Source organism: Muntiacus reevesi, chromosome 14, assembly GCF_963930625.1.
Source record: "Muntiacus reevesi chromosome 14, mMunRee1.1, whole genome shotgun sequence".
NCBI classification, from domain to species: Eukaryota; Metazoa; Chordata; class Mammalia; order Artiodactyla; family Cervidae; genus Muntiacus; species Muntiacus reevesi.
Genome location: NC_089262.1, coordinates 38324649 through 38349751, shown reverse-complemented (window position 1 = coordinate 38349751; position 25103 = coordinate 38324649). Strand labels below are relative to the sequence as shown.

The 25103-nt window shown below is 41.2% G+C and overlaps 1 long non-coding RNA gene across 1 annotated transcript in view; it reads right to left on the bottom strand.

Moving 5' to 3' along the window:
* Nucleotides 1-25103, bottom strand: part of LOC136146749 (uncharacterized) — a 226001-nt gene that overhangs the window by 141842 nt on the left and 59056 nt on the right. The window contains exon 3 of the long non-coding RNA XR_010659040.1: nt 12887-13000. This is a non-coding gene — a long non-coding RNA (uncharacterized lncRNA). The remainder of the gene's footprint in view (nt 1-12886; nt 13001-25103) is intronic.

The following is a 25103-nucleotide window of genomic DNA, read 5'->3' as shown; positions in this document are numbered from 1 at the left end:
GGGACCGAGATTCTGGGCGGCCGAAGTCCGCTGGGAGGGTCGTGGCGAGACGGAGGGCGCGGGCGCCCGACCGGCGCGGGCGGGAACTGCGCTGGGGACGCGGAGGGCAGAGGGCGCGCGCGCCCGACTGGCGCCGGCGGGGACTGAGACTGGGACCGCGCGGGGCAGAATATGCGCCGCACCCGGGGAGAGAATGCCCGTCAAGCGCCTGGCTGCCTGGGCCGCTCGGGCGGCGTGGGGACGGAGCGCGGGCCCAGCTTTGTGTGCCGCGCTTTTGTGAATCGCCCGAGGGCTGGAGCCGCGCGCAGCGTGGCGCGCTCCATACAGAGCACCCCGGAGCCTGAGCAGCGCAGACCGAGAAAAGAGCGCAAGCCTCTCCCGGGAGCGCCGGCCCCTCCCCGCACGGCCCCTCCCCACACAGCCCCTCCCCGCACAGCCCCTCGCGGCAGCGCAACGGAACTAGCTACCTGAATAAGAATCCACCTCCGCCCCGTGTGTCAGGGCGGAAATTAGGCGCGGAAGAGAGACCGGCAACAGAACCCAAATAAACAAAGGGAACCGCTTCAGAAGGGACCGGTGTAACAGATTAAAATCCCTGAAGAAACCACGGACTGACTACACCGGAAGGGCCTGTAGATATCGAGAAGTAAGCTGGAACAAGGAGCTATCTGAAGCTGAGCCGAACCCACACTGACCGCAACAGCTCCAGAGAAATTCCTAGATATATTTTTTCTTTTTCTTTTCTTTTCTTTTTTTTTCTTTTTTTTTTTAAGTAAGGAAAAAAAATTTTTTTTTCTTTTTTCTTGGTTCTCTTTTATTTTCCTTTAAAAATTCCTTATTACTCCCCCATTACTCCTTAACTTTCATTTTCATAGATTTTTACGATTTTTTTTAATTAGGCAAAACAATTTTTTTTCTCTTTCTTTTTTCTTTTTTTTCTTTTTCTTCTTTTTTTTTCTTTTCTTTTTTCTTCTTCTCTTCTATTTTCTTTTTCTTTCTCTCTTATTTCTTTTAAAGCCCTCTAGCACTCCTTTTACTACGCCTTAATTTTCATTTTCAATACACTATAACCTTACAGAAGAAAGAGAAAGGAAAAAAAAAAAAAGAAGAGAAGCCCTATTTTTATACCAAACTTCATATATATTTCTAAAATTGCTTTTGTGTGTTTTGGTTTTTGTTTTTAATATAGTATTTTTAAGAGTCTAACCTCTACTCTAGATTTTTAATTTTTGTTTTTCAGTATATGATATAAATTGTGAACATTTAAGAATCCAATATTCAGCTCCCATTTTTATTCACGAGTGTGTTGATTATTCACTCCCAATCTTGACTCTGTTTTCTACCTCAGAACACCTCTATTTCCTCCTTTCCCCTTCTCTTCCCAATCCAATTCTGTGAATCTTTGTGGGTATCTGGGCTACGGAGAACACTCTGGGATCAGACAACTTCGTAGATCTGTCTCTCTCCTCTTGAGTCCCCCTCTTTCTCCTCCTGCCCATCTCTATCTCCCTCCTCCCTCTCCTCTTCTCCATGTAACTCGGTGAACCTCTCTGGGTATCCCTAACGGGGGAGAAACTTTCCACCATTAACATAGAAGTTTTATTATCAGTGCTGTATAGTTGGAGAAGTCCTGAGACTACAGGAAGAATAAAACTGAAATCCAGAAGCAGGAGACTTAAGCCCAAAACCTGAGAACACCAGAAAACTCCTGACTACATGGATCTTTAAGTAATAAGTGACCGTACAAAAGCCTCCATACCTGCACCGAAACCAACCACCACCCAAGAGCCAATAAGTTTTAGAGCACGACATACCACGCAAATTCTCCAGCAACGCAGGAACATTGCCCTGAACGTCAACATACAGACTGCCCAAGGTCACACCTAACACATAGACCCATCTCAAAACTCATTACTGGGCACTCCATTGCTCTTCAAAGAGAAGAAATCAAGATCCGCACACCAGAACACTGACGCAAGCTTCGCTAATCAGGAAACCTTGACAAGCCAATCGTCTAACCCCACCCACTGGGTAAAACCTCCACAATAAAAAGGAACCACAGACCTCCAGAATACAGAAAGCCCACTCCAGACACAGCAATCTAAACAAGATGAAAAGGCAGAGAAATACCCAACAGGTAAAGGAACATGAAAAAAGCCCACCAAGTCAAACAAAAGAGGAGGAGATAGGGAATCTACCTGAAAAAGAATTTAGAATAATGATAATAAAAATGATCCAAAATCTTGAAAGCAAAATGGAGGTACAGATAAATAGCCTGGAGACAAAGATTGAAAAGATGCAAGAAATGTTTAATAAAGACCTAGAAGAAATAAAAGAGAGTCAATTAAAAATGAATAATGCAATGAATGAGATCAAAAACACTTTGGAGGGAACCAAGAGTAGAATAACGGAGACAGAAGATAGGATAAGTGAGGCAGAAGATAAAAAGGTGGAAATAAATGAAGCAGAGAGGACAAAAGAAAAAAGGATCAAAAGAAATGAGGACAACCTCAGGGACCTCTGGGACAATGTGAAATGCCCCAACATTCGAATCATAGGAGTCCCAGAAGAAGAAGACAAAAAGAAAGGCCATGAGAAAATACTCGAGGAGATAATAGCTGAAAACTTCCCTAAAATGGAGAAGGAAATAGCCACCCAAGTCCAAGAAACCCAGAGAGTCCCAAACAGGATAAACCCAAGATGAAACACCCCAAGACACATATTAATCAAATTAACAAAGATCAAACCCAAAGAACAAATACTAAAAGCAGCAAAGGAGAAACAACAAATAACACACAAAGGGATTCCTATAAGGATAACAGCTGATCTATCAATAGAAACCCTCCAGGCCAGAAGGGAATGGCAGGATATACTGAAAGTAATGAAAGAGAATAACCTACAACCTAGATTACTGTACCCAGCAAGGATCTCATTCAGATATGAAGGTGAATTCAAAAGCTTTACAGACAAGCAAAAGCTGAGAGAATTCAGCACCACCAAACCAGCTCTTCAACAAATGCTGAAGGATCTTCTCTAGACAGGAAATGCAGAAAGGTTGTATAAACATGAACCCAAAACAACAAAGTAAATGACAACGGGACCACACCTATCAATAATTACCTTAAATGTAAATGGGTTGAATGCCCCAACCAAAAGACAAAGATTGGCTGAATGGATACAAAAACAAGACCCCTATATATGCTGTCTACAAGAGACCCACCTCAAAACAAGGGACACATACAGACTGAAAGTGAAGGGCTGGAAAAAAATATTTCACGCAAACGGAGACCAAAGAAAGCAGGAGTCGCAATACTCATATCAGATAAAATAGACTTTCAAATAAAGGATGTGAAAAGAGACAAAGAAGGACACTACATAATGATCAAAGGATCAATCCAAGAAGAAGATATAACAATTATAAATATATATGCACCCAACATAGGAGCACCGCAACATGTACGGCAAACACTAACGAGTATGAAAGAGGAAATTAATAGTAACACAATAATAGTGGGAGACTTTAATACCCCACTCACAACTATGGATAGATCAACTAAACAGAAAATCAACAAGGAAACACAAACCTTAAATGATACAATGGACCAGCTAGACCTAATTGATATCTATAGGACATTTCACCCCAAAACAATCAACTTCACCTTTTTCTCAAGTGCACACGGAACCTTCTCCAGAATAGATCACATCCTGGGCCATAAATCTGGTCTTGGAAAATTCAAAAAAATTGAAATCATTCCAGTCATCTTTTCTGACCACAGTGCAGTAAGATTAGATCTCAATTACAGGAAAAAAATTGTTAAAAATTCCAACATATGGAGGCTAAATAACACGCTTCTGAATAACCAACAAATCATAAAAGAAATCAAAAAAGAAATCAAAGTATGTATAGAAATAAATGAAAATGAAAACACAACAACCCAAAACCTATGGGACACTGTAAAAGCAGTGCTAAGGGGAAGGTTCATAGCATTACAGGCGCACATCAAGAAACAAGAAAAAAGCCAAATAAATAACCTAACTCTACACCTAAAGCAATTAGAGAAGGAAGAAATGAAGAACCCCAGGGTTGGCAGAAGGAAAGAAATCTTAAAAATTAGGGCAGAAATAAATGCAAAAGAAACTAAAGAGACCATAGCAAAAATCAACAAAGCTAAAAGCTGGTTTTTTGAAAAAATAAACAAAATTGACAAACCCTTAGCAAGACTCATTAAGAAACAAAGAGAGAAGAACCAAATTAACAAAATAAGAAATGAAAAGGGTGAAATCACAACAGACAACACTGAAATACAAAGGATCATAAGAGACTACTACCAGCAGCTCTATGCCAATAAAATGGACAACTTGGATGAAATGGACAAATTCTTAGAAAAGTATAACTTTCCAAAACTGAACCAGGAAGAAATAGAAGATCTTAACAGAGCCATCACAAGCAAGGAAATCGAAACTGTAGTCAGAAATCTTCCAGCAAACAAAAGCCCAGGACCAGATGGCTTCACAGATGAATTCTACCAAAAATTTAGAGAAGAGCTAACACCTATCTTACTCAAACTCTTCCAGAAAATTGCAGAAGAAGGTAAACTTCCAAACTCATTCTATGAGGCCACCATCACCCTAATTCCAAAACCAGACAAAGATGCCACAAAAAAAGAAAACTACAGGCCAATATCACTGATGAACATCGATGCAAAAATCCTTAACAAAATTCTAGCAAACAGAATCCAACAACATATTAAAAAAATCATACACCATGACCAAGTGGGCTTTATCCCAGGAATGCAAGGATTCTTTAATATCCACAAATCAATCAACGTAATACACCACATTAACAAATTGAAAGATAAAAACCATGTGATTATCTCAATAGATGCAGAGAAAGCCTTTGACAAAATTCAACACTCATTTATGATTAAAACTCTCCAGAAAGCAGGAATAGAAGGAACATACCTCAACATAATAAAAGCTATATATGACAAACCCACAGCAAGCATCACCCTCAATGGTGAAAAATTGAAAGCATTTCCTCTGAAATCAGGAACAAGACAAGGATGCCCACTCTCACCACTACTATTCAACATACTGTTGGAAGTTTTGGCCACAGCAATCAGAGCAGAAAAAGACATAAAAGGAATCCAGATAGGAAAAGAAGAAGTGAAACTCTCGCTGTTTGCAGATGACATGATCCTCTACATAGAAAACCCTAAAGACTCTTCCAGAAAATTACTAGAGCTAATTAATGAATATAGTAAAGTTGCAGGATATAAAATTAACACACAGAAATCCCTTGCATTCCTATACACTAACAAAGAAAAAACAGAAAGAGAAATTAAGGAAACAATACCATTCACCATTGCAACAAAAAGAATAAAATACTTAGGAGTATATCTACCTAAAGAAACAAAAGACCTATACATAGAAAACTATAAAACACTATCAAAGAAATCAAAGAGGACACAAACAGTTGGAGAAACATACCGTGTTCATGGATTGGAAGAATCAATATTGTCAAAATGGCTATTCTACCCAAAGCAATCTATAGATTCAATGCAATCCCTATCAAGCTACCAACGGTATTTTTCACAGAACTAGAACAAATAATTTCACAATTTGTATGGAAATACAAAAAACCTCGAATAGCCAAAGTAATCTTGAGAAAGAAGAATGGAACTGGAGGAATCAACCTGCCTGACTTCAGACTCTACTACAAAGCCACAGTCATCAAGACAGTATGGTACTGGCACAAAGACAGAAATATAGATCAATGGAACAGAATAGAAAGCCCAGAGATAAATCCACGAACCTATGGACAGCTTATCTTTGACAAAGGAGGCAAGGATATACAATGGAAAAAAGACAATCTCTTTAACAAGTGGTGCTGGGAAAACTGGTCAACCACTTGTAAAAGAATGAAACTAGAACACTTCCTAACACCATACACAAAAATAAACTCAAAATGGATTAAAGATCTAAATGTAAGACCAGAAACTATAAAACTCCTAGAGGAGAACATAGGCAAAACACTCTCCGACATAAATCACAGCAAGATCTTCTATGACCCACCTCCCAGAATATTGGAAATAAAAGCAAAAATAAACAAATGGGACCTAATGAAAATTAAAAGCTTTTGCACAACAAAGGAAACTATAAGTAAGGTGAAAAGACAGCCCTCAGATTGGGAGAAAATAATAACAAATGAGGAAACAGACAAAGGATTAATCTCAAAAATATACAAGCAACTCCTGAAGCTCAATTCCAGAAAAATAAACGACCCAAGCAAAAAATGGGCCAAAGAACTAAACAGACATTTCTCCAAAGACATACAGATGGCTAACAAACACATGAAAAGATGCTCAACATCACTCATCATCAGAGAAATGCAAATCAAAACCACAATGAGGTACCATTACACGCCAGTCAGGATGGCTGCTATCCAAAAGTCTACAAACAATAAATGCTGGAGAGGGTGTGGAGAAAAGGGAACCCTCTTACACTGTTGGTGGGAATGCAAACTAGTACAGCCACTATGGAAAACAGTGTGGAGATTTCTTGAAAAACTGGAAATAGAACTGCCATATGACCCAGCAATACCACTTCTGGGCATACACACTGAGGAATCCAGATCTGAAAGAGACACGTGCACCCCAATGTTCATCGCAGCACTGTTTATAATAGCCAGGACATGGAAGCAACCTAGATGCCCATCAGCAGATGAATGGATAAGGAAGCTATGGTACATATACACCATGGAATATTACTCAGCTGTTAAAAAGAATTCATTTGAATCAGTTCTAATGAGATGGATGAAACTGGGGCCCATTATACAGAGTGAGGTGAGCCAGAAAGATAAAGAACATTACAGTATACTAACACATATATACGGAATTTAGATAGATGGTGGCGATAACCCTATATGCAAAACAGAAAAAGAGACACAGAAGTACAGAACAGACTTTTGAACTCTGGGGGAGAACGTGAGGGTGGGATGTTTTGAAAGAACAGCATGTATATTATCTATGGTGAAACGGACCACCAGCCCAGGTGGGATACATGAGTCAGGTGCTCGGGCCTGGTGCACTGGGAGGACCCTGAGGAGTCGGGTGGGGAGGGAGGTGGGAGGGGGGATCGGGATGGGGAATACGTGTAACTATATGGCTGATTCATGTCAATGTATGACAAAACCCACTGAAATGTTGTAAAGTGATTGGCCTCCAACTAATAAAATAATATTTTTAAAAAAAAAGAAAGAAAGAAAATAATGTCTGAATAGACTTATAACTAGTATGGAGATTTAATTAGTAATCATAAAATTCCAAACAAAGCAAAGCCCAAGACCAGATGGCTTCATTGATACATTCTACCAACCATTCAAAGAATTAATGCCAGTCTTCAAACTAAAAACGAAAAGGAAGAAAACTTCCAAATCCATTTTATGAGGCCAACGGTGGCAAAGAGTCAGACATGACTGAGTGACTTCACTTTCACTTTCACTTTTCCCTGTATGAAAGCCAAAAATAGTATAAGAGCAGCACACAACATCCTTGATGAATATAGATGCAAAAATCATTAACAAAATACTAGTAAACTGATCTCAATAGCACATTAAAAGGCTCATAAACCCTGATCAGGTGGGATTTATCCCAGGAAGGCAAGCACAGCATCCCAGCATACACAAATCAATCAAATTAATACACCATATTATCAGAACAAAAAATAAAAATCACATCATAATCTCAATAGATGTAGAAAAGCTTTTGAAAAAATTCAACATACAAAAAAATGTTGTCGAAACAAAATGCTTAACAAACTAGGAATAAAAAGAAAATGACTTCAACAAAACCAAGGTTATATATTAAATGTCCACAGCTAATACCATACTCAGTAGTGAAAAACTAAAACCTTTTCCTCTAATATCAGGAATAAGGCAAGGATGAACACTCTGGCCATTTATCTTCATACAGTATCAAACATACTAGACAAAGCAATTAGGCAAGAAGAGGAAATAAGGCCATCCAAATCAGAAAGAAAGAAGTAAAGTTATTCCTGTTTGAAGATGTCATAATTTTATGCAGAAACTCTAAAACACCACACGAAAAAAAAATTGTTAGAACTAACAAATTAATTCAGCAAAGTTTCAGAATATTCTCTTCAATAAATGCTTTTGGGAAAGCTAGATATCCACATGCAAAGCAAGGTAATTGAACTCTTCTCTTATATCATATATAATAAGCAGTTCAAAAATGTATTTAAACCTTAAATGTAATACCTGAAACTACAAAACTCCTAGATGAAAACAGAGGAAAATCTTCATGACATTGGTCTTGATAATGATTTCCTGAATATGGCACCAAAACTACAGTCAACAAAAGCATAAATAGACAACAGCAACTGCATCAAACTCAAAAGCTTCTGCATAGCAAAAGAAACAATCAGCAGAGTGAAAATGCAATCTTCAGAATGGAAGAAAATATTTGCAAGTCATATACTGACATAGAGTTAATATACAAAATATATAAGGAAATCCTACAATTCAATTGCAAAAAAAACAACCCAAATAAAATTGGGCAAAAGACTTGAATAAACATTTCTCCAAAGAAAACATAGAAATGACCAGAAGGTATACGAAAAGATGCTTAAAATCAGTGACAATCTGAAAAACGCACATTAAAACCACAGTGAGATATAACCTCACAACTGCTAGGACGCCTATCATTAAAACAGAGAGACATAATAACAAGTGTTGGTGAGGATGAGGAGAAATTGAAATCTTCATGTTCTGTTGGTGGATATGCAATATGGTGCAGTGCCTATGGAAAATAAATGGAGTTTCCTTGAAAAATTAAATAAAAATATAACTGTCATATGATTTAATAATTCAGCTTCTGGGTATTTATCCTAAAGAGTTGAAATGAAGACCTTAAAGTACATATGTGTCTAACCTCTTTCACTGAAGCATTATTCACATTATAGCACTTATTCAAAATCACCTAGAGGGCAGTCAATATGTAAATAGATAAAGAAAATGTGGTATATATATATGAGGAAATACGTATGTATACAATGGCAATATAGACTTCAGCCATAAAAGTTAGGAAATCCTGTCATATGCTACAATATAGATCAACCTTGAGAACGTTATGCTAAATAAAATGTCAGTCAAAGAAGTAGAAAACTGCATAATTCTTATATGAAATATATAAAATAGTCAAATTACTTTTTGAAGCTTCAAGTATTGGGTAGGCCAAAAAGTTCCTTAGGATTTTTAGGTAAAAATAAAAGACATATGCTTTATTTTCACCAAGAATTTTACTGAACAATGTATTCACTGTTTTGTTCCACTACCTTCTGCCACTTTTCAGATAACTTGGTAATTCTATCTTCCCAAAATGTTTTATCTTTTTGAGCAAAGAACTGCTCCAGGTGCCTTTTGTAGTCTTCCCAGGAATTGAAGTTTTTTCATTAAGAGAATTTTGTAAAGACAGAAATAAATGGAAATCTGAAGGTACAATATCTGGTAAACAGAGCAGATGAATCAGAACTTCCTAGACAAGCTGTAACAGTTTTTGCCTGGTCATCAGAGAAACATATGGTCTTTTGTTATCCTGATGAAGATTATGCATCTTCTGTTGACTAATTCTGGACACTTTTAGTTGAGTGCTGCTTTCAGTTGGTCTAATTGGGAACAGTAATAGTTGGAATTAATCGTTTGGCTTTCCAAAAGGAGCCCATAATAGAGGACTCCCTCCCAACCCCACCATATAAACAATATCACTTTCTTTGGATGAAGACTGGCCTTTGGTGTGGTTGGTGGTGGTTCATTTCACTTGCTCCATGATCTCTTCTGTTCCACATTATATTACAGTATCCACTTTTCACCACTTGTCAAAATTTATTGTAAAAATTAAATGCTTTCTTTTAAGTTTCAGTAGAGAATCGCATGTGGAAGTATGGTCAAGAAAGTTTTTTCACTTAAATTATGAGGAACCCAAACATCAAAATCATTAGCATAACCAAGCTGGTGCAAATGATTGATTTTCAACACTTGACTTGGATATTTTGTGTATGTCAGCTATCTCCCACATGATATTACATTGACTGTTCTCAATTAATATCTTGATTTGATCAATATCAACTTCAACAGGCTACCAGACCATGGAGCAGCATCTGGCAAAAACAAAATTTCACAAACGACTTGAAGTGGTTCCATCAGTCTCAGCACCTTATCCATAAACAGAACAAATTTTCTTGTTTCCATTTCAGTTTCATTTCTACCTTTCTTGAAATAATAAAGTATAATATGCTTGAAATGTTACTTTTTTTTCTTCCAGCTTCAGTACTAAAATGACTACACAAAAACTCACCAATTTTGATGTTTTGCATACTGATATGACAGCTGTCACAATACAATCTAACAAAACTGTACTGAATGAAGTTAAAGACAACTAAGGGCTACTAGAGACAACTTACATAAAAAACCAAAGGATCCTTTTGACTCACCCAATAGGAGGGCATTTGCCAGAGGCTAGGGGTTGGGGGAAATTAGGAGTTGCTGTTCAAAGGGTATAAAGTTTTGATCATACAAGATGAGAAATTTTTAGAGATCTGGTACATAACATGTTTATAGCTAACTAATAATGCTGTAGAAAAACATCTACTTCCCTTCACTGACTATGTGAAAGCCTTTCACTGTGGGGATCACAACAAACCAGAAAATTCTTAAAGAGATGGGAATACCGGACGACCTTATCTGCCTCCTGAGAAATCTGTATGCAGGTTAAGAAACAACAGAGTGAAGTAAGCCAGAAAGATAAATACCAATACAGTATACTAATGCATATATATGGAATTTTAAAAGATGGTAATGATAACCCTATATGCAGGACAGAAAAAGAGACACAGATGTACAGAACAGACTTTTGGACTCTGTGGGAGAAGGCGAAGGTGGGATGATCTGAGAGAATAGCATTGAAACATGTGTATTATCAAGTGTGAAATAGATCACCAGCCCAGGTTGGATGCATGAGACAAGTGCTCAGGGTTGGTGCACTGGGAAGACCCAGAGGGATGGGAGGAGGGAGGGGGGATCAGGATGGGGAACACATGTAAATCCATGGCTGATTCATGTCAATGTATGGCAAAAACCACTATAATATTGTAAAGTAATTAGCCTCCAACTAATAAAAATAAATGAAAAAAAGAAACAACAGACCCAGACATGGAACAACGGACTAGTTTGAAATTGGGAAAGGAGTATGTCAAGGCTGTATATTGTCACCCTGCTTATTTAACTTCTATGCAGAGTACATCATGCGAAATACTAGGCTGGATGAAGCACAAGCTGGAATCAAGATTGCTGGGAGAAATAGCAATAAGCTCAGATATGCAGATGACACCACCCTTATGGCAAAAACCGAAGAAGAACTAAAGAGTCTCTTGATGAAAGTGAAAAAGTTGACTTAAAACTCAGCATTCAAAAAACGAAGATGATGGCATCCAGTCCCATCATTTCGTGGCAAATAGATGAGGAAACAATGGAAACAGTGAAAGAGTTTATTTTCTTGGTTTCTAAAATCACTGCAGATGGTGACTGCAGCCATGAAATTAAAATATGCTTGCTCCTTGGGAGAAAAGCCATTACCAACTCAGACAGCATATTAAAAAGTAGAGACATTACTTTGCCAACAAAGGTCCGTCTAGTCAAGGCTATGGTTTTTCCAGTAGTCATGTATGGATGTGACAGTTGGACTATAAAGAAAGTTGAGCTCTGAAGAATTGATGCTTTTGAACTGTGGTGTTGGAGAAGACTCTTGAGAATCCCTTGGACTGCAAGGAGAGCCAACCAGTCCATCCTAAAGGAGATCAATCCTGAGTGCTCAATGGAAGGACTGATGCTGAAGCTGAAACTCCAATACTTTGGCCACCTGATGCAAAGAACTGACTCATTTGAAAAGACCCTGGTGCTGGGCAAGATTTAAGGCAGTAGGAGAAAGGAATGAAAGAGGATGAGATGGTAGGATGGCATCACCGACTCAGTGGACATAAGTTTGAACAAGCTCCAGGAGTTGGTGATGGACAGGGAAGCCTGGGGTACTGTAGTCCATGTGGTCTCAAAGAATTGGACATGACTAAGTGACTGAACTGAACTGAAATCTCATGTTATGTGCTTTTTACCACAAATTTTAAAAATTATATGATCAACTTTCTCATATCTGATGTTGAATGATATTTGTCACCTTGAAATTTGAGGAAATTTTCTTAGAACTTCTTGAGTGACTGAACTGAACTGATGTCAGAGAAAAATCAAGACATTTCTCAGAAATTCTTATTGATAAGGGTGACTCAATCTACACTCTTTATTGATTGATAAATGCGCTTTACTTCTCTCTTAATATCGTTGAATATTAAGAATCTTTATAATCTTCACTCTCCTAAATCCCTTCCCTTCAAACTTGCTATCACCTTGATTTTTTTTTTTTTAAATTTTACAGACTGCCATGGTCATGGTGGTTTAGTCGCTAAGTCGTGTCCAACTCTTGCATACCCATGGACTGTAGCCTGCCAGGCTCTTCTGTCCATGGGATTCTCCAGGCAAGAATACTGGAGTGGGTTGCCATTTCCTTCTCCAGGGGATCTCCCAACCCAGGAATTGAACCCACGTCTCCTGCATTGCAGATTCTTTACCAACTGAGTCAGAGTAAAGCTCACAGATGATCATTAAAATTCCTTTTATCTGGATTTGATATGAAAGGTTGCCAGTGAGCTCAATGCTTTAGCAGTTGGAGAATCATTCTCATTGATCATTCATTTGAAGGTCTTTCTAGTGTGTAGCCTTTTGGTAGATCTTTCAAAGAATCAGATTCTCATGGTGACTTACCACTCTGTTGTTTCGGATCCCTTAGTCCAAGTCTTTATACTCTAGGATGCTCATAAAGTGTTTTCTCTGTATCTTAGAAATCTGCTCTTGATTCAGTTCTTCCATCCCATATACCTAAGAATATGGTACATGAAGCAGTGGTCAATCTCATATTCAGTGCCACAAATGGATGAATTTCCCACTCCATTATAAGACAGCAACACCTAAATTTTTTAAAGGCCCACTGAAAAGCAGCCTTCCTTATGTGTGAGCTAACAATGGTGTTAATTAATTCAAATTAATTTGGTACATGCCCTAAAGACAAAAAGACCACTACCATTTTATTCTGCAATTCTATGAATTCTGATTATTTTTCTGCACATTTCAGCATCACCGCCAGCAAGTGAGATAAAATCACCCACGGTAATTGGCTTGTCAGATGCTGGGAATGATACAATGGGTTTGTCCAAGTCCATTAGCCTCTTTCTCTAACACCAGTTTTTGCTATGGTCATGTGGTAAAATTAAACCACAATAATATCTGTGCCCCTTCACTCTGCATGCTCATAAAAGTTAACTACTTTTTTTCCTAGAGATCCAGATGAAATCTCATGAACAATTTACTACCACAGTGCGCTTAAACTGGATAAAATTCCTGCATGAAAATTCAGTGTTCAAAATAATCCTCCTAAAAATGAAACAAACTGGCACTCCCTCCTTTTTACTTCAGCCATATATTTTCACTTTTTATTTTGCATCTATATGTTAGAACACCCTTAATAGGCTTTATGTAATGTTCAAAATCTTTTCCAATAGGTTCTGATGATTTGGCTTTAAGAAAAACTTACACTTCATAAATATCCATTCACTTAATCTTCTGTCTTTTTCTTAATTTCATATTCTTGGTATCTTGGTTGATATAGCATTTATATTTCAAACTTACTGAAACATTATATTTAATTTCTTAACTATATGTGTCATTTCCATCATTTGTTCAATGACATAGTCTGCTACTCAGAATTTTTTTAATTAAATAAATTCAATTTTTAAACCATTAAGAAATATTAGTATTCTAATAACTTGTACATGGATGTGTTACATAATAATATTCTACTGGTATTCATTCAAGGATGCATGAAGAGGGTGCATGAAACCAGAATTAAAATTTTATGATATAATTATAGAAATTTATCATATTAAATTTAATTACATTATCCATATTATAATTATAGAAATTTACTGGCATTCTGTTAATATTATTAAGAATTCCTCTTGTGACTTGACACTGTGAGGCTGTCACGGCTAACACCATGGCAGGCAGCCTAGAGTAGGAGTAGGCCTGGTTCCCGGGGTAACATAATTATCAGGCCTCCTGGAGTCAGCCAATCAACATATGCCTAGCCAGAAGAAAGGGAAAGCTTTCCCACGTAGGGCCAACAAAAATTACCTTACAACTGTGTAACCAATCTGCTGATGCCAACTACCCACTGTGTAACCAATGCGCTTGTGCCAACTACCTGCTGCTTGTTTTGACCTAATAAATACCCGAGAGAACTGGGCCTCGGGGCCTTTCGTCCTCACACACCTGGTGAGGGCGGGAGGCCCTGGCTCGAGTCAGTAATAAATTCCCCTATTGCAAGTTGCATTGTTTCGAGAAGTCTTCTTTCCCGACCGGGGACTCGGACTACGGGCAGAACATTTGGGGGCTCGTCCGGGATCCCTTGACCGGGGAAGAACACTCTTTGGAACAAAGGGGAAAAAGACAGGTAATAGCACCGGTGCTCAGGCAGGTTTAGAAAAAGACCAGAGTAAAGCCGAGGCCCTGCTGTGAAGCGGGGAAGGTTTCTGGCTCAGAAAAAGTCCAGAGTAAAGCCGAGGCCCCGCTGTGAAGCGGGAAGGTGTCTGGCGTTAGGGAAAGCTTTCCATAAGGGAACGGACTAGCCGTTCCAGCTGGCGTGAGGCCGAGGCCAGCGAGCGCACTGGGAGGCAGCCAGCTCTGTGGGAAGGAAACCTCCTCTCCTAAGTCCGAATCTGGGGAACAGTGGACGCCATACGGTAAGGTGACCCTTGTTCCAGAGGATCTGTGTCGTCGGCCGATGTGTGTCTGTCTATGTGTTTTTCTGTGTCTGTATAACTGCCGGCATTGTCTCCTGTCTCGTTGTTCTCTGGTGTGTCGTTGTCTACTTCTTCCTATAAAGTCTTGGAGCCTCATTTCTGTTTCTGGGAGTTTCAGTGAACAGGCTGACAGTTGTCGGGGCAACTGACGAGTCCCGGCCAGGGCTACTCCCTGGCGGATTCTGAAGGCCTCCCAACAGGTCCGCCCCAGTAACGGGAGCCCAAGAGGGTGAAACTCTTTTCTTTTTTCTCATATTCTAAACCGAGAATCTGGCCAAATAAAAACCTGTCTATGTGGGCCCGGGACAGGCACTTAAGAGCCAATAGGGCGCCTGCCACTAGAAGACTTTTGTAAAAGGATAAGGGGGTCACGGAATGGGCTAGAAACCCTTAGGGTGCCCGCCCCGAGCAAGAAAACTTCCGTGCAATGACGCAGGCACGTAAGCAGTTCTACGAAGCATACCACAAGCCCAACCTCCTGGCCGCCACCACTCCCGATAGGATTTATTGGTGGTAATTCTCAGTGACTTTCTTCTGACTCTCGCTATGGGACAAAGAAAATCTACCTCACTCTCTCTCATGACTGATCATTTCTTGGATGTCAGGGCTAGAATGTATGATCTGTTGCTACTGGTTACAAAGAGTAAATTAATAACCTTTTGCTCTGCAGAGTGGCCCACCTTCCAAGTTGGATGGCCTCCAAAAAAAACTTTTCAACCTTCTATTATTTGGGCAGTGAAAGAAAAAGTTATGGCTCCTGATCCCTGGGGCCACCCGAGCCAAGTCCCATAGTTATGGTCTGGCAAGATCTAGTAGAAGATCTGCCCAAATGATTAAAACCTTTTGTTCACAAACTCCCTGATTCTCCTAATGTACAGGCCCTGGTTACAGAAACTCCCACTCCCCCAGAGGAAGCCAAGAAGAATAAGGGCCCAAAACCGGTCTTGCAGGAATCCTCGGACCAGAACCTGATTGACTTAGAGACGGAAATTAGGCCCCCGCCATATGCCCCTCCTCCGTTGCAGGTTCCCCCGGGGGGAAGAGACCCCCCCCCCCGATGAATCAAAAAGGGTGGGGGAGTCCTGACCCCGAAGAGAGAATAGAGGGGGTGGGGTGAGCGAGATCATGGGGACCCAGAGTTACCTTCATCTACTGTACAGGCACTCCCCATCCGGGTAAGACCAGCTAACCCAGACAGAGAGCAAACCTATCAATACTGGCCCTTTTCCCATTTTGTTCACTCATAACCCCACCTGGGATGATTGCCAGCAGCTGTTGCAGGTGCTCTTCAACACGGAAGAATGGGAGCGAATCCTGGCAGAGGCACAGAAACGGGTCCCGGGGGTCGACAGGAGACCAACCGCCCAGCCTCATCTCGTGGACGAGGGGCTTCCTCTGTTGCGGCCTAACTGGGATTTTGAACAAGTGGAAGGTAGGGAGCGTCTCCGAGTGTACCGCCAGACTCTAATGGCTGGCCTGCGGGCCGCAGCTAAAAAGCCAACAAATTTGGCAAAGGTAAATTTAGTAAGGCAAGAGCCCACTGAGAGCCCGTCAGCCTTCCTAGAGAGGCTAATGGAAGCCGTTAGGCAATATACACCCATGGACCCCCAGGCTGAGGAATCACAAGCTGCAGTCCTACTAATGTTTGTAAATCAGGCAGCCCCAGATATTAAGAAGAAATTACAAAAGATAGAAGGGTTAGGAGAACAGACAATACAAGATTTACTGAAAGCAGCTGAAAAGGTGTTTAATAATAGGGAGACCCCAAAAGAAAGGGAGAGACCACTTCGTCGGGAGGAAAGGGAACTAGCTGAGAAGATCAGGAAAAAAGATAGGGAACACAGGGCGAAGAAAACTGAAAAAACCAGAGAGAGCTAGCCAAGATTCTTTTTGCAGGGATAAAGGCCAGAACAGAATTGAGGGAGCCTCAAGGCCCCCAGACAGGAAAAAAAAGAGAGACCAAAAAGGCAGGCCCTAAAAAAGATCAGTGCGCTTACTGCAAAGAACGGGGGCACTGGAAAAATGAGTGCCCTAAGAGGGACCCGAAGAGAGGAACAACCCAGAGAGAGAGAATCTCGCCTGGAACTCGAGTTCTATATGCGGGAAAGACAGTGACTAGGGGAGTCAAGACTCGACACCCCTCCCCGAGTCCTGGGTAACCATACATGTAGAGGGGAAACCCGTTGGCTTCATGGTGGACACTGGCGCCCAACACTCTGTTTTAAATCAAAAACTGGGACCAATGTCTAAGAAAACCAGCTTGGTCCAGGGAGCCACCGGGACAAACAGATATTGTTAGACCACAGAATGGAAAGTAAATCTGGGGACCCATCAGGTGTCCCATTCGTTTTTGGTGATACCAGAATGCCCAGCCCCTCTGCTTGGACGGGACTTGTTGACTAAAGTTAATGCTCAGATCCATTTTGACCCTGGGGGAATGTCAGTCACAGAGGGACTTGTACAGCCGATACATGTCTTGTCTCTAGCTTTAAGAGATGAATACAGACTTTTTGTGCCTAAGCCTTTACAGGTTATAGCACCAGATATACAACCGTGGGTCCACAAATACCCGTTGAAATGGGCAGAAACAGCAGGAATGGGACTGGCTAAACAGAGACATCCGGTCGTCGTCGAACTAAAAGCCGAGGCGACTCCTGTGAGGGTGAAGCAATATCCTATGAGCCAGGAAGCTCGGCGGGGGATCACTACCCATATTCGACGGTTTATGGATGCCGGAGTTCTCAAGCGGTGCCAATCCCCTTGGAACACCCCCTTACTACCGGTGAAGAAGCCAGGGAGTACGGATTACAGACCTGTCCAGGACCTACGAGAAGTCAACAAGCGGGTGAGCGACATACACCCTACTGTCCCCAACCCGTATACCCTCCTGAGCAGTCTGCTGCCTGAGTACACTTGGTACACTGTGTTGGACTTAAAAGATGCTTTTTTCAGCCTACCCCTGGCGGCCCAGAGCCAGGAAATATTTGCCCTTGAGTGGACTGAGGGGGAAGTCCAACCGGTAGTACAACTAACTTGGACCCGCCTCCCACAAGGGTTCAAAACCCCCCCTACCTTGTTTAATGAGGCTTTGAGTGAGGACCTCTATGAATATCAGACTTGCCACCCAGAGGTCATCCTGCTGCAATATGTAGATGACCTTATGTTGGCTGGAACCACAGAAGAGGCATGCAGCTGTGCCACCGGTGACCTCTTACAGACTCTGTGCACCTTAGGACATCGTGCTAGTGCAAAGAAGGCGCAAATATCCCAGCAAGAGGTCACCTATTTGGAGTATAAGATCAGGCAGGGACAAAGGTGGCTAACTCAGGCCATGAAGGAAACAATATTGCAGATACAATATTGCCCAAGACCCCCCGCCAGGTGAGAGAGTTTTTGGGGACTGTTGGATATTGTAGACTGTGGATCATGGGGTTTGCTGAGAAGGCCTGGCCCTTGTATGAGGGAAGTAAAGAGACCCCAAACTGGACTTGGACTGAGCCAATGAAACAGGCTTTCCAGACACTCAGACGAGCCCTACTAAAAGCCCCAGCCCTTGCCCTGCCTAACCCAAATAAGCCATTCCAGCTGTTTGTAGATGAAAAGCAAGGAATAGGAAAGGGGGTCTTGATGCAACAATGGGGACCATGAAAGCGGCCGGTAGCATACCTTTCAAAGCGATTGGACCCGGTGGCCTCTGCGTAGCCCCCTTGCCTCCGCATCATTGCAGCCACTGCCCTCCTCGTCCACGACGCTGACAAGTTGACGTATGGACAGCAACTCTGGGTTTACACCCCCCACGCCATCGAGGGGGTTTTAAAGCGGCCAGCCAGGACTACGCCGCCCCCATATTAGCCATGGAACTTCCACCTCCTGGTATGGGGACTCTGCCGCCAGTCCCCGACTATTCCCTCCCTGACCTCGTTTGGATCAACGAGGATACCACTCTCCAGAAGGATGACAAAGATAGATGGTACCGAGATCAAAACAACAACCTGATATTGCCTGCCATCCTGGGTCGTCACCTATGTGAACACCTGCATACAACTACACACTTGGGAGAGAAAAAGACCTTGACACTTCTCCAGACAGCCTGCCTGAGGTTCTCTCGACAAAATGCAACTGTACGAGAGATAATCCAGGTTTGTAAAGCGTGCCAGCTGATGAGGACAGGGAAAAGGCAGCACACTGGAACGAGGTACCGAGAGGAAGAGCCAGGGCAACACTGCGAGATAGATTTCACTGAGGTAAGGCCAGGCAAGTACGGGTATCGCTATCTGTTGGTTCTGGTAGATACCTTCTCAGGATGGGTAGAAGCCTTCCCCACTAAGGGAGAGACAGCAACAATGGTTGCTAAAAGGATCTTAGAGGAGATAGTGCCTAGGTATGGGCTGCCAGTGACTATGGGCTCAGATAACGGACCTGCCTTTGTGAGCCAGATTGTACAAGGGCTGGCCCAAGCTCTGGGGACAAAATGGAAGTTACATTGTGAATATAATCCCCAGAGCTCAGGACAGGTTGAAAAAATGAATCGGACCCTAAAAAAAACTTTGACAAAGTTGGCAATAGAGACTGGCGGGGACTGGGTGACCCTCCTTCCCTTTGCGCTCTTTCAAGCGCATAACACCCCTTATAAGCTGAATCTTACCCCTTTGAGATTCTGTATGGAAGACCCCCTCCTGTGTGTCCTATATTCGAGGGAAAATGCCTACCACCCCCTACCTTGGGACAATTCCAGCAAACACTGATGGCATTAAGTAAGGTGCATAGCCATGCTTGGAAATTAATTCGAGAGATACACGAGGGTCCAAACAAGGGGACCATCTCCTGACATAATATTGGCCCGGGTGATTGGGTTTGGGTAAAACGACACCAATCTAAAGCATTAGAACCTAGATGGAAAGGCCCTTATGTTGTTCTCCTTACCACTCCTACTGCTGTTAAGGTCGACGGGATTGGGCCCTAGGTTCACAGTAATCACGTGCGACAAGCCACCCCGGAAGAACAAGAGAAGGTGCAAGCAGAATGAGAGGCAAGACCTCACCCATCAAATCCCTTAAAACTGAAACTCGTACGACGAGAGCCCTCTTAACTCTCCTGCTGATAACAGTTTTCATCGGCCCAGGAGCAACCAGCCACAACCCCCATTAGCCAGCTAACCTGACTTGGGTGATCTACAATCCTGAGACTGGAGAAGTGCTTAATTCGAGCTCCAACGTGGCCCCCAAAGGGACATGGTGGCCGGTACTGACCTTTGATTTGTGCGTGCTGGCAGCTGACAGTAATGGGTTTGGTCCCCACCAACTGACCAAGTTCTTTGCCCACGGCTCTTTCGGTCTGTTCATCCGTAACTGTGAGCAAAAAGGCCCACAGTACTACGAACAGGTGCCTGTCTATGTCTACCCGGGGAGAGAAAGGGATCGGAACCAAATTGAAAAGTGTGAGGGAATTAACTCTTTTTATTGCGCCGCTTGGGGTTGCAAGACCACGGGAACAGTCCATTTCGCACCTCCAAGACTCCTTGAGCTCCTTGGCTGAAGTAGTGTTACAGAATAGGAGAGGTTTAGATTTGTTGCTTCTGCAACAAAAAAGATTATGTATAGCACTGGGAGAAAACTGCTGTTTCTATATCGACCATTCAGGGGTAGTAAAAAAAAAAAAAATCTCTCCAAAAAGTAATAGAGGGACTAGCCCAGCGAAAGAGAACGAAAAGCCCAACAAGGCTGGTTTAAATCTTGGTTTCAGCGCTCCCCCTGGTTGACCATTTTGATTTCCACCCTCCTGGGTCCGCTCATAGTATTAATATTGTTACTGACCTTTGGTCCATGCATTTTAAACCGTCTGGTCTCATTTATTAGGGAGCGCCTAAATACCATCCAAATTATGGTATTGAGACAACAATATCAGTCAATTTCACAGGGTGATGAGAAAGATTCCTCTACAAAAGTATAAAGACAGGGGGGAAATGTGAGGCTGTCATGGCTAACACCATGGCAGGCAGTCTAGAGTAGGATTAGGCCTGGTTCCCGGGGTAACATAATTATCAGGCCTCCTGGAGCCAGCCAATCAACATATGCCTAGCCAGAAGAAAGGGAACCTATCAGGGGAAAGCTGAAAGCCCCACGTAGGGCCAACAAAAATCACCTTGCAACTGTGTAACCAATCTGCTGACGCCAACTACCCACTGTGTAACCAATCCGCTTGCGCCAACTACCTGCTGCTTGTTTTGACCTAATAAATACCCGAGAGAACTGGGGCTCGGGGCCTTTCGTCCTCACACACCTGGTGAGGGCGGGAGGCCCTGGCTTGAGTCAGTAATAAATTCCCCTATTGCGAGTTGCATTGTTTCGAGGAGTCTTCTTTCCTGACCGGGGACTCGGACTACGGGCAGAACAACACATTGGGTATCATTGCTTCAACAGGCTTTCTTAATTTTAGGGACAATTGCAAAGCTTGCACTAAGAATAGAGTGTCAATGAACCAACACCTCTACCAAAATGTAATGAAAATTAAAGTTTTATATCCTCAAAAATCGGATAGCATTGCATTTTCTAGATATGGAGAGACACAGTGTCCAAAGGCAGTGAAACTACTCCTATCACCATGATTTCAGACCTTTTCTGCTCATTTCCATTAAAATAAAAACCAGGGTTACATTATGACTTTTCATTACAAGGAATGCATTAATATAAAATGAAGATATAATATTAAAATCAACAAAGACAGGCTATGAAGCAACTGAAGAAGATGAAAGTTCTCACAGGAGAAGCACATGACACACACTTGGACCCTAAACAGTCTGATCTTCCAGATCTCTCAGGAAACACTGGATCTATCCAGGGAATGCTTAGGAAAAGAGAAGACTTATGGTAGAGGTTAAAGACCTTCATCCAGCAAAGCCAGAAAATTTAGGCTGGGCTTTCAAGATAAATAGACAGATCTTTCAGGGAGTAATTTAAGAAGTTTCACAGTGGTCACAGTAGTGACATCAATAGTCAGGGAGCAGGGAGGGAGGAAGTGGTGGGAACAGTAATTCTATACTATCACTTTTATCTGAAAAAATTTCCCCAATTACCTAGTTTGGGATTTGCTATTCTTGAGAAGACAAAGAATAGAAAACAGCAAGGTACATCCATTTTTTTCCCCTAGAGTACCACCCAAATTCATAGACAAAGTTTCAGACCATAGGCCTAAGTTATCAGGTCCTTTGGTCCTTGGTCTTATTTTTTTCTTACTTGTCCTTGGTCTTAATCAGCCTCTGAAAAAGAACTGATTCTGTAATTCTTCTAGCGTCCTCCAATTAATATATATAATGTCAAGATGCCTTCACCTAACTGGGTAGCTGAAATGTCTTAGAAAACAAAGAAAGTGAAGTTGCTCAGTCGTGTCCGAAATTTTGCAACCCCATGGACTGTAGCTTGCCAGGATCCTCCATCGGTGGGATTTTCCAGGCAAGAATACTGAAGTGGGTTTCCATCTCCTTCTCCAGGGGATCTTCCTGACCCAGGGATCGAACCCCAGTCTCCCACACTGCAGGCAGACTCTTTACTGTCTTATCCACCAAGGAATCCCGAAATGTCTTATGACCAATCCAAATATACCAAATGCTCCCAACTAAGGGTAAACTAATATCAGACACTAAGTCAAGTCAGAGATTGAGTGGAGCTAATGAATGACGCTAATGAAAACCTCATCAGTCATACCCCAGTCCCAAATTGTTTATCCAAACTATAAGCATTGCATTGTTGTCCTCTTTATTGTACAACAATACAGGTGTTCCATAGAGCACCCTAATACTACCCATTTAGTTACTATCCTTCCAGTGTCTGATTTCCTATATACCTCACAGTATTATATGTTCAGCATTCAACAATCTTAAATCCCTCCCATCTTGAATACCATCCAGGGAGCTTTAGCCATTGAAAGCACTAATCAAAAGACAAACATGTCCATAAGTAACATCATCCCGAAAAACCCCAAAATAATGGATAATATTTATGCTATTAATAACTGGAGATTGTCAATAGCATTTAAAGGATTTTGAGAGTGACAGAAAAATTATCTAAAATTATTTTGATTCATAACCCTACCCATATTCTTCTATTCTAAATGTGAAAAGTAGAAAGAATAAGGGCTATTAAGAGAGGGGAAATGTGGAGGATTCAAGTAAGGTTAAAACAAACTTAATAGGGAAATCCCTGGCAGTCCAATGGTTCAGACTCAGTGGTTTCACTGCTGTGGCCTGGGTTCAGTCTCTCTGTTCGGGGAACTAAGATCCCACAGGCTGCATGGCCAATGAATAAATAAATAAACTTAACAGTTTATAAGTACGGCCACTTTTGTTCTGAGCTCTCTTTTGCTATCTAATCAGACACAAAATAATACATTGGACAAAATTATCTAACTAACTTACACCAGGTGGAATGATGGGGATCCTGAATACAAAAACTGGCTTTTGTACATAAATTGTCAATCAATAAAATGGAATAAGCCCTGTACGTGGGATTCACTGAAAGGACATATGTTATTTAGAATTTCTAAGATGTGTATTGTCCAATATAATAACCACTGAGCACGAGTGATTATTAAATACTTCAAATGTCACTGGTTCAACTGAGAAATTCAATATGTTTAACTTAAATTAATCTAAATTAAATTTTTAATTAATAATCCAATGTTTAGAAAACTTTCAAGTATGCTTGAAATAATATTGGCAAATGAATCTACCTTTTCAACTACTGATTTTATGAACTACAAGTTTATCTCAAAATGGCTCTAGTGAAAACTTGTTATTCTGATTGTGACATGCTCTGAATGTAAAATATTCACTAAAATTGCCCATGTTAATTACATGTCAAGCAATAACATACTAGCTTAAATTTATTATCAAAATTACTTCACTTGCTTCTTTTAATTTTTTACATGATTACTAGGAATTTTTGAATTATATATATGGCTCACAACATATGTCTGTTGAACAGTGCAGATTTAATGCATAGTAATATTACTGCAGCAGAGGGATTTTCATTGGTGTTCAGCATAGCATCAGACACATAGTTGACTCTCATCTACTCTATGTCCAAATGAAAATTGTCCATTTTTAGGGCAAATATTTCTTGTTATACTTTCCAAAAAAAATTAAGAAATGAGTTTCTTTTTTAGCTGAAAGATTAATTTGAACATAGTTCAGGTAATGAGAGAAATTAAGCCATTTTATTCCTCCTCTTTCTCAGAGAACCCACTGTGATTTGACTGAAGTCAAATCAAATAGCCACATTTTTATCAAGTTCCCTCAGTACTCCCAAGCATTACTCGATTAAGCCCCCCTGCTTCGAGTTGGGTGCTTACACCACACCAAACTCATCATTGCTGCATTAAAAAAATTCTAAGGAACTCTCTAACAGCTCTAAGAAGCTATGAGGGAAACAATAGTAAATGAGGCTAAAAGCATAGATTCTGGTATTACATAAAATTAGTTGAATCCTGGTTTTGCCATACATTAGTTCAGTCATTCGGTCATGTCTGACCCCATGGACTGCAGCACATGTACAGCCAGGCCTCCCTGTCCATCACCAACTCCCAGAGTCTACTTAAACTCAAGTCCATTGAATCAGTGGTACCATGCAACCACCTCATCCTCTGTCGTCCCCTTCACCTCCAGCCCTCAATCCTTCCCAGTATCAGGGTCTTTTCAAATGAGTCAATTCTTCACCTCAGGTAGCCAAAGTATTGGAGTTTCAGTTTCAACATCAGTCTTTCCAATGAATATTCAGGACTGATTTCTTTTAGGATAGAGTGGTTGGATCTCCTTGCAGTCCAAGGGACTCTCAAGAGTCTTCTCCAACACCACAGTTCAAAAGCATCAATTCTTCAGCCCTCAGTTTTCTTTATGTTCCAACTCTCACATCCATACATGACTACTGGAAAAACCATAGCCTTGACCAGACAGACTTTTGTTGGCAAAGTAACGTCTCTGCTTTTTAATATGCTGTCTAGGTTGGTCATAACTTTTCTCTCAAGGAGTAAGCATCTTTTAATTTCATGGCTGCAGTTATAATCTGCAGTCATTTTGGAGCCCAAAAAAACAGTCTGCCACTGTTTTCACTGTTTTCCCATGTATTTGCCAT